Source organism: Coenobita brevimanus, chromosome 4 (assembly GCF_032717465.1).
Source record: "Coenobita brevimanus isolate Jiangsu-jjx chromosome 4, ASM3271746v2, whole genome shotgun sequence".
Lineage (NCBI taxonomy): Eukaryota > Metazoa > Arthropoda > Malacostraca > Decapoda > Coenobitidae > Coenobita > Coenobita brevimanus.
In genome coordinates this window covers 23,531,787-23,542,821 of record NC_136957.1, presented here as the reverse complement: position 1 = coordinate 23,542,821, position 11,035 = coordinate 23,531,787, and positions in this window count along the sequence as shown.

Genomic DNA, 11,035 nt, shown 5'->3' with positions numbered 1-11,035 from the left:
ATCTCTACCTGAGCTTTAGGGGAGCGACCGTTGATCGTCTCTACCTGGGTTTTGGGGGAGCGACCATAGATCATCTCTACCCGGATTTTATGGGAGCGACCATTGATCGTCTCTACCGGAGGACCAAGGGAGCGACCATTGATGATCTCTACCTGGGTGTTACGGGAGCGACCATTGATCGTCTCTACTGGGGTTTTAGGGGAGCGACCATAGATCGTCTCTACCGGAGGGCCAAGGGAGCGACCATTGATCGTCTCTACCTGGGTGTTATGGGAGCGACCATTGATCGTCTCTACCGGGGTTTTATGAGAGCGACCATAGATCGTCTCTACCGGAGGGCCAAGGGAGCGACCATTGATCGTCTCTACCTGGGTGTTACGGGAGCGACCATTGATCGTCTCTACCGGGGTTTTATGGGAGCGACCATAGATCGTCTCTACCGGGTTTTTATGGGAGCGACCATAGATCGTTTCTACCTGAGAGGCGCTGCCTGGAGTATTGTTTCTGACTCCACCCCTGGCTAACTCGGTGATTCCGCCACGCGAAGGTAGTGTCTTTCGCCTACGGTGGCGGCGGCGTGGTGGTTGAATGTCACAGGGGCGCACGGCCTGGGCTGACATGCGTCGTTGTTGCCCGGAATGGTGGTGGCTGGTGGTGGCTACCCCGTGGGGTCCGAGTGGGGGTGTCGGCATTCTCGTGGGCGAACTCCGTTGTTTCTGGTTCGCCTCATTGTCGGGGATACTATGGTATTCTCTGGAATATTCCGGAGTACCGTATGTGTGTCTGTTAAAGCCACGCATTTCACCACCGTGTTCTTGAAAAAAGTCACGTCCCTGTGGCTGGAGGTGGAACGCTAGAGTGTTGGAAGTGGTGTAAACGGGCTGGAGGTGTTGGAGTGTGTTCTGCCAGGAGACAGTGTAAGAATTTTCCTCCTGTGCTTGGTCATAGGTGAGGAAGAGGGGCTGAGGGGTCGGTGTTCGACTGGAGGATATTTAACAGGTGGTGTGGCCAGCGGAGTCGGTGGTTCTTGGTAAGGGTAGGGGCCCATACGGCCCGCTTAATTCTCATGTTGCTTGGTGTGGCTGTCGGTGTGGTTGGAGGTTGAATGCTGGATAGAGTGGGTGAAGGCCGGGTTTTGTGTCGCGGTAATGCGGCGTTGAGTCTCTGGGGAGTACAGGTAGGAGGGATTTGGGCCTGATGTAGCTTGACGGTGTGTGTGTATCGGGTGGGTGGGCATGAGAGGTGGCCGGAGGGTGGTGGTGGTGGTGGTTCTGAGGGTGGGTGTGGGTGGGGAAGCCGGGGTGCCGGGGGGGCGGGGCCGGTTAGCGGGGGCAGTCGCGCGCGTTGGGGACGTGGAAGAAGGTGAGAACGTCAGAGTGGGCGTGCGTAGGTGTGGAAGGGAGAGGGCGGTGGTAGTGGGTTGTCCTGCGGGGGTGGCGGGGTGGGCGGGGCACGTGGGCTTGGGTGGAAAGGGTGAGGCGGCGGAGGGAAGGGGTGAGGGTGAGCAAGGCGTGGTGGGTGAGATGTCAGGTGTGGTGCAGGGGGTGGTGGAGGCGGTGGAGGCTGAGGTGGTAGGGGAGGTGGAGGGGGATGGCGAGGAGGAACCATCGCACTCATAGGTGGAAGTGACAGGCGGTGCGGGAGCAGGGGGGGTTGGGGTGGTGAGGTCGGTAGTGGTGGTGAGGTGGCAGGAGAGTTGGCTTGGAGGGTAGGTGGCGAGGAGGGAGTGCGATCTTGTGGTGCCATCCCGGTGTTTGGTGGTGGAGTGGTCTGGGCGGTAGCAGGGCTCTGTGCTAGTGGTGTGGGGTGGGCGGTGGGTACGAAGCTAGGGGATGGTGCGGGGGTGGGGGCGATGGCGGACGGTGTGCGGTGCTGAACCCGTGGTGGCCTGGCAGGGGCTGTGGAGTGGGATGTGGCAGGTGGGGTGTGCCGTCGGAGCCAAGGAAAGGTGGGGTGAAGTGTAGGGGGAGAGAGAGACGGTGGTGGTGGGGAGATGCGGTCTCGCGGGGGTTGTTTGAATGCTCGGGGATGAGGAGGAGGGTGTGATAGGGAAGGTGAATGAGTTAACCTTGTGGGCGGGGAAAGCGAACGGTGGTGAAGTGATGGCAGTGGGTGGCGTGGGGTGGGAAGTGGAAGGCAGTAGACGGGGGGAGGTGGTTTTAGGAAGTAGGTTAGGGGAAGATGTGGAGAGGGTCCTAGGAGGCCTGTGAAGAGGGAGGCCGGTTTTGTGTTGCGGGAGTATAGTGGTGTGTGGGGTGGGAAGGTTAGAACTAGGGGCAGGAATAGGGGAAGGTAGAAGAGATAGTGAGAGGGGGGGAAAAGGAAAGATAACGTTCTCCCCTGTCGTAGACTGGGGGAGAGGTGAGGTGGCCCCTGCCATTACGGTGGGATGCGGGGGCAGGGGGGCGCTTTTTGTTTTTCCCTTTTTGTTATTTCTTCCCCTGGGGCTTAGGGGAATTTGCGTATGGTGGGGAGGTTTGTAAGCGCCCTTGTGTCATTTGGCTGCACTGGGTAGCTTCTAGCTGCTCACGGATGTCGTGGATCGGACATCCGTGGTAGCACGGAGAAAATTCCCACGGGTTGATGGTGATGAGGTCAATGGGGAATTGATTTATTTCGCCGATGCGTTGAGGGGTGGCATGGACGGCTAAAAGGCGCCTCATTAAACTGATATCTCTATCCATGTCTCCTGTTGAATCATGGATAGTGAAGTGTTGTCTTACAACACTTGGGAGTACTCGGAGCAGAGTATTAAACGTGTGTTGATCCCGGGTTTCTTCATCTGCCTCCGGGTAGGCAGCAGCAACCAGGCGTCTTGCCTGCAACAGGGTATTATCTAAATCCCCGTCATAAGTACAGCTATCCAATTTGGATAGAGCCACCACTTTCCCTAGTGATGGGGTGATGGCTTGGACCGCGAACTTGGTAAAGTTCTGCCAGGTGAGTTCTGGGACAATTTTCGGCGCAATATTCGCTGCGGCTTTACCCAGTAGTGGTAGTGTGACTGCAATTTTTTGTTGGTCATTATCGAAGCCAATATCTAGTAAGGGTTTAACTATTGCAAGATATGTGTGTATGTCATACTGGTCAGGGTCAAACTTGTGTAACTGAACGTGCGGTTTAGTTGCCATTTTCCCAAATATTTCCTGTTTACCTCTTTTCTATGCTCGGATCTAGAACCACCGGTGGCCACCAGTGTAATGCTGGGTTGAATTAGGCTCGACTTCTCTTACCTATTCAACCCAACGCGGAGCGGGGTCCTCTTTCGAGTCCGGAGCTAGTGCAATAAAGAGAGGTAGGACATAAAAACCTTCGGCAACACCATACACGTATATTACTACAGTCAGACACAGGACACTTCAGCAGACATTACATCACAATATAGAGCAATACAAAAACCTTATCTAAAATATTGTGTATCTCGCAGGATACTAGCTTTCTAGATACTAATGACAATACAACAAATCTTAGTACTAAGAGTGCAGTAAATACAGGTGCGCGCGGAGCGCGTGAGGAGGGAGGGGGGGGTTGTGATCCACCAGGAGGAGGTAGGGGAGACACGGAGAGTGACTTAAAACGGCGAGGAGACAGTTATGGTAATACTGAAGGATGCCCGATATTAGCAAGGGAGTTTAGGTGTTTTCTGTTGGCGAAGATTCTTTGACAAATAACTCTGAGTCTTACTTTGGCTTTAAGAGCGAGAGCGAGGAATGGAGAGAGTTTTTAGGAATAGCGTGCGGAGGAGGGGAATATCGTTAATACTCGCCTTCCTTGATATTTTGGTGGAAATAGGTTTCTGTAGGCACAAATTTATTCATTACACATCTCCTAGGTATGATATGTAGACTCTCGCTTCACAACGCGTAACAAAGTCGGAATACTCGTAAATACTATTCCACCATATTACTTAGAGACTAGCCAATAGAACTCCAATAATATTTTAGTCTTTCTTCGGGTTCTAGAGATATGTCTTTAGAAAGATTCGGGGTGACACTCGCACGTATTTTCACTTTAGGTCTCAACCCACATTCTCGTCCTTCAACTGGATATTGTGTTCTGATTTACCCCAATCACAGTGTATAGACTCAGTGTGCTCATCTCTGGACCAAAATAAGGTCGGTTTCGCGCAGGTCATCTATGATTGGTGGCCTTGACCCGTGACGTCAGCTGGGTCGCTGGCTCGCTCACAGGAGCAGGACAACAGTGTGTTTTTACCAGCCATTTGTGACGCGTAGCCTGCTTTATTTTATACATTTCATCAACTTCAAAAACTTTTCACGATGTGCAGTGTGTTTGGGTGTTCAGGGAAGACGTCTGATGGCATGTTTCTGAGACGCTTTCGCATGCCAAATGATATAATCAACAGGCAAAAGTGGATACATTTGTGTGGACGGAAGGACAAGGTTTCTCCCACTGGCCGTGTCTGTGAAAGGCATTTCAGCTGGCAACAGTATGCAAAAGATCTGCAAAGCAAGTTGCTGGGGACACCACCACCAATCAGAAGACTGCTAAAGTCTGGAGCAGTCCCTGATCAAAATCTGCCTAATAAACAAGGTATGCAGTGAGTGAATAGTTTTATGATGAAAAATAACTGACTACAGTAAGATTAATAATTGTAAGGGGATTTATGTTCAAGTATGAGCATCAGATGTTCATGTAAGATGCTTAAAGGATTTTCTTGTCCCCATGCAATGCATTATCACCAAAAACCCAAGGGTTGTGTGTAAGAAGCTAAATAAATGAATGTGGACCCAGTCATGACAAACGTACCTCTAGGGCTTTATCAGTGCACCATAACTATATTTTCATTTAACATACAATTATTTATACAATTTCCATGATGAAATGGTGATAGGTTCATTGTAATATGAGTAAGTGGCTAGGTATAACGAAACAGTCTGTGAATGCAACGAAATATTAATAGCAGGTTCATTGTAATATGAGTAAGTGGCTAGGTATAACGAAACAGTCTGTGAATGCAACGAAATATTAATGCTACAGACCTATATATTTGACAATAATTCTTGTAATAATTTTAAATTAATTGACACCCGTGTAAATACCGACGGAAAAAAAAGAAATGTTAGAAAAATAGAGAGAGAGAGAGAGAGAGAGAGAGAGTATTCCCCTGAGACAAGCATGGTAAATACCCGCAGGTAAAACAGATGCAGCCTCTGTCTGTCTGTCTGTCTGTCTGTCTGTCTCTCTCTCTCTCTCTCTCTCTCTCTCTCTCTCTCTCACGCATGCATGCAAACATAGCTTTACACACACACACACACACACACACACACACACACACACACACAAGATATGGAGACAGGATAACACGAGCTAAGCTCAATACCTGTATACTACAAATTGCTAAATACATACTGTACTGTACATACACACACACACACACACACACACACACACATATATATATATATATATATATATATATATAGATAGATAGATAGATAGATAGAACTATAAGAGAGTGGGAGGAGGCGGAATGTCACCTGAGACCGTGAGAGAATCAGTTTCCAAGTGACGTAGACACTAAGAAAAGTAGGAGGAGCCATATTCTGGGGGCGGAGTAAGCTGCGTATGAGCACACTGTTTGAGGTCTCTACACTGTGACCCCAATGGAGATTACATAAAGTTACTGCACAATACTTATTCTAAGAGAAAAGGAGTCACACTTAACCTACTTCACGATTGTTACAGGGTCACTCGTATTTCCTCCTGGAGAGAAACACGGACACATCATCGGCGATCCGGTCGGACTGAGGGCGTCGTCAGGGCGGGGCGAGCTGAGAGGGCACGGGGCGACTCGCGAGGGCGTCCTCTCGCGTCCGGGGGTTTCCGGACTGGGCTCCGGCGTAAGGCCCTTGGGACTGGGGCCGAAGAGGTCTAGAAACCTCTGGGTTAGGTCCCGGCGTCGTGGGGGCGTGGTGAGGTCTCGCCCGGGTGTCCTAGGGCGGGCCGGAAGAGGCGACAGACTGCGGTCTTCCACGAGCAGGGGCGCCGTCAGGGGAGGACTGCGGCAGCGGCTGTCACGGGGGCCCGACAGGTGGGTCTGTTCAAAGGCCATGCGTTGGGAACAGAGGCCGGGGGAAACAGGGAGGTCTCTCCGAGATATTCCAGAGCGAGACCCCTGGACTTCAACCTCCGGTTGTGGAGACGTCCCTCTCCTCACTATGCCCTGGGAGCGACCATCGATCGTCTCTACCGGAGTGTTGAGGGAGCGACCGTCGATCGTCTCTATCTGAGCTTTGGGAGAGCGACCATTGATCGTCTCTGCCTGGATTTTGGGGGAGCGACCATAGATCGTCTCTACCTGGTTTTTAGGGGAGCGACCATTGATCGTCTCTACCGGGGGGCCAAGGGAGCGACCATGGATCGTCTCTACCTGGGTTTTGGGGGAGCGACCGTTGATCGTCTCTACCCGAGTTTTAGGGGAGCGACCGTTGATCGTCTCGACCGGAGGGCTAAGGGAGCGACCATTGATCATCTCTACCTGAGCTTTAGGGGAGCGACCGTTGATCGTCTCTACCTGGGTTTTGGGGGAGCGACCATTGATCATCTCTACCCGGATTTTATGGGAGCGACCATTGATCGTCTCTACCGGAGGACCAAGGGAGCGACCATTGATGATCTCTACCTGGGTGTTACGGGAGCGACCATTGATCGTCTCTACTGGGGTTTTAGGGGAGCGACCATAGATCGTCTCTACCGGAGGGCCAAGGGAGCGACCATTGATCGTCTCTACCTGGGTGTTATGGGAGCGACCATTGATCGTCTCTACCGGGGTTTTATGAGAGCGACCATAGATCGTCTCTACCGGAGGGCCAAGGGAGCGACCATTGATCGTCTCTACCTGGGTGTTACGGGAGCGACCATTGATCGTCTCTACCGGGGTTTTATGGGAGTGACCATAGATCGTCTCTACCGGGTTTTTATGGGAGCGACCATAGATCGTTTCTACCTGAGAGGCGCTGCCTGGAGTATTGTTTCTGACTCCACCCCTGGCTAACTCGGTGATTCCGCCACGCGAAGGTAGTGTCTTTCGCCTACGGTGGCGGCGGCGTGGTGGTTGAATGTCACAGGGGCGCACGGCCTGGGCTGACATGCGTCGTTGTTGCCCGGAATGGTGGTGGCTGGTGGTGGCTACCCCGTGGGGTCCGAGTGGGGGTGTCGGCATTCTCGTGGGCGAACTCCGTTGTTTCTGGTTCGCCTCATTGTCGGGGATACTATGGTATTCTCTGGAATATTCCGGAGTACCGTATGTGTGTCTGTTAAAGCCACGCATTTCACCACCGTGTTCTTGAAAAAAGTCACGTCCCTGTGGCTGGAGGTGGAACGCTAGAGTGTTGGAAGTGGTGTAAACGGGCTGGAGGTGTTGGAGTGTGTTCTGCCAGGAGACAGTGTAAGAATTTTCCTCCTGTGCTTGGTCATAGGTGAGGAAGAGGGCTGAGGGGGCGGTGGTCGACTGGAGGATATTTAACAGGTGGTGTGGCCCGCGGAGTCGGTGGTTCTTGGTAAGGGTAGGGGCCCATACGGCCCGCTTAATTCTCATGTTGCTTGGTGTGGCTGTCGGTGTGGTTGGAGGTTGAATGCTGGATAGAGTGGGTGAAGGCCGGGTTTTGTGTCGCGGTAATGCGGCGTTGAGTCTCTGGGGAGTACAGGTAGGAGGGATTTGGGCCTGATGTAGCTTGACGGTGTGTGTGTATCGGGTGGGTGGGCATGAGAGGTGGCCGGAGGGGGTGGTGGTGGTGGTTCTGAGGGTGGGTGTGGGTGGGGAAGCAGGCGTGCAGGGTGGGCGGGGTCAGTTAGCGGGGGCAGTCGCGCGCGTTGGGGACGCGGAAGAAGGTGAGAACGTCAGAGTGGGCATGCGTAGGTGTGGAGGGGAGAGGGCGGTGGTAGTGGGTTGTCCTGCGGGGGTGGCGGGGTGGGCGGGGCACGTGGGCTTGGGTGGAAAGGGTGAGGCGGCGGAGGGAAGGGGTGAGGGTGAGCGAGGCGTGGCGGGTGAGATGTCAGGTGTGGTGCAGGGGGTGGTGGAGGCGGTGGAGGCTGAGGTGGTAGGGGAGGTGGAGGGGGATGGCAAGGAGGAACCATCGCACTCGTAGGTGGAAGTGGCAGGCGGTGCGGGAGCAGGGGGGGGTTGGGGTTGTGAGGTCGGTAGTGGTGGTGAGGTGGCAGGAGAGTTGGCTTGGAGGGTAGGTGGCGAGGAGCGAGTGCGATCTTGTGGTGCCATCCCGGTGTTTGGTGGTGGAGTGGTCTGGGCGGTAGCAGGGCTCTGTGCTAGTGGTGTGGGGTGGGCGGTGGGTACGAAGCTAGGGGATGGTGCGGGGGTGGGGGCGATGGCGGACGGTGTGCGGTGCTGAACCCGTGGTGGCCTGGCAGGGGCTGTGGAGTGGGATGTGGCAGGTGGGGTGTGCCGTCGGAGCCAAGGAAAGGTGGGGTGAAGTGTAGGGGGAGAGAGAGACGGTGGTGGTGGGGAGATGCGGTCTCGCAGGGTTGTTTGAATGCTCGGGGATGAGGAGGAGGGTGTGATAGGGAAGGTGAATGAGTTAACCTTGTGGGCGGGGAAAGCGAACGGTGGTGAAGTGATGGCAGTGGGTGGCGTGGGGTGGGAAGTGGAAGGCAGTAGACGGGGGGAGGTGGTTTTAGGAAGTAGGTTAGGGGAAGATGTGGAGAGGGTCCTAGGAGGCCTGTGAAGAGGGAGGCCGGTTTTGTGTTGCGGGAGTATAGTGGTGTGTGGGGTGGGAAGGTTAGAACTAGGGGCAGGAATAGGGGAAGGTAGAAGAGATAGTGAGAGGGGGGGAAAAGGAAAGATAACGTTCTCCCCTGTCGTAGACTGGGGGAGAGGTGAGGTGGCCCCTGCCATTACGGTGGGATGCGGGGGCAGGGGGGCGCTTTTTGTTTTTCCCTTTTTGTTATTTCTTCCCCTGGGGCTTAGTGGAATTTGCGTATGGTGGGGAGGTTTGTAAGCGCCCTTGTGTCATTTGGCTGCACTGGGTAGCTTCTAGCTGCTCACGGATGTCGTGGATCGGACATCCGTGGTAGCACGGAGAAAATTCCCACGGGTTGATGGTGATGAGGTCAATGGGGAATTGATTTATTTCGCCGATGCGTTGAGGGGTGGCATGGACGGCTAAAAGGCGCCTCATTAAACTGATATCTCTATCCATGTCTCCTGTTGAATCATGGATAGTGAAGTGTTGTCTTACAACACTTGGGAGTACTCGGAGCAGAGTATTAAACGTGTGTTGATCCCGGGTTTCTTCATCTGCCTCCGGGTAGGCAGCAGCAACCAGGCGTCTTGCCTGCAACAGGGTATTATCTAAATCCCCGTCATAAGTACAGCTATCCAATTTGGATAGAGCCACCACTTTCCCTAGTGATGGGGTGATGGCTTGGACCGCGAACTTGGTAAAGTTCTGCCAGGTGAGTTCTGGGACAATTTTCGGCGCAATATTCGCTGCGGCTTTACCCAGTAGTGGTAGTGTGACTGCAATTTTTTGTTGGTCATTATCGAAGCCAATATCTAGTAAGGGTTTAACTATTGCAAGATATGTGTGTATGTCATACTGGTCAGGGTCAAACTTGTGTAACTGAACGTGCGGTTTAGTTGCCATTTTCCCAAATATTTCCTGTTTACCTCTTTTCTATGCTCGGATCTAGAACCACCGGTGGCCACCAGTGTAATGCTGGGTTGAATTAGGCTCGACTTCTCTTACCTATTCAACCCAACGCGGAGCGGGGTCCTCTTTCGAGTCCGGAGCTAGTGCAATAAAGAGAGGTAGGACATAAAAACCTTCGGCAACACCATACACGTATATTACTACAGTCAGACACAGGACACTTCAGCAGACATTACATCACAATATAGAGCAATACAAAAACCTTATCTAAAATATTGTGTATCTCGCAGGATACTAGCTTTCTAGATACTAATGACAATACAACAAATCTTAGTACTAAGAGTGCAGTAAATACAGGTGCGCATGGAGCGCGTGAGGAGGGAGGGGGGGCTGTGATCCACCAGGAGGAGGTAGGGGAGACACGGAGAGTGACTTAAAACGGCGAGGAGACAGTTATGGTAATACTGAAGGATGCCCGATATTAGCAAGGGAGTTTAGGTGTTTTCTGTTGGCGAAGATTCTTTGACAAATAACTCTGAGTCTTACTTTGGCTTTAAGAGCGAGAGCGAGGAATGGAGAGAGTTTTTAGGAATAGCGTGCGGAGGAGGGGAATATCGTTAATACTCGCCTTCCTTGATATTTTGGTGGAAATAGGTTTCTGTAGGCACAAACTTATTCATTACACATCTCCTAGGCATGATATGTAGACTCTCGCTTCACAACGCGTAACAAAGTCGGAATACTCGTAAATACTATTCCACCATATTACTTAGAGACTAGCCAATAGAACTCCAATAATATTTTAGTCTTTCTTCGGGTTCTAGAGATATGTCTTTAGAAAGATTCGGGGTGACACTCGCACGTATTTTCACTTTAGGTCTCAACCCACATTCTCGTCCTTCAACTGGATATTGTGTTCTGATTTACCCCAGTCACAGTGTATAGACTCAGTGTGCTCATCTCTGGACCAAAATAAGGTCGGTTTCGCGCAGGTCATCTATGATTGGTGGCCTTGACCCGTGACGTCAGCTGGGTCGCTGGCTCGCTCACAGGAGCAGGACAACAGTGTGTTTTTACCAGCCATTTGTGACGCGTAGCCTGCTTTATTTTATACATTTCATCAACTTCAAAAACTTTTCACGATGTGCAGTGTGTTTGGGTGTTCAGGGAAGACGTCTGATGGCATGTTTCTGAGACGCTTTCGCATGCCAAATGATATAATCAACAGGCAAAAGTGGATACATTTGTGTGGACGGAAGGACAAGGTTTCTCCCACTGGCCGTGTCTGTGAAAGGCATTTCAGCTGGCAACAGTATGCAAAAGATCTGCAAAGCAAGTTGCTGGGGACACCACCACCAATCAGAAGACTGCTAAAGTCTGGAGCAGTCCCTGATCAAAATCTGCCT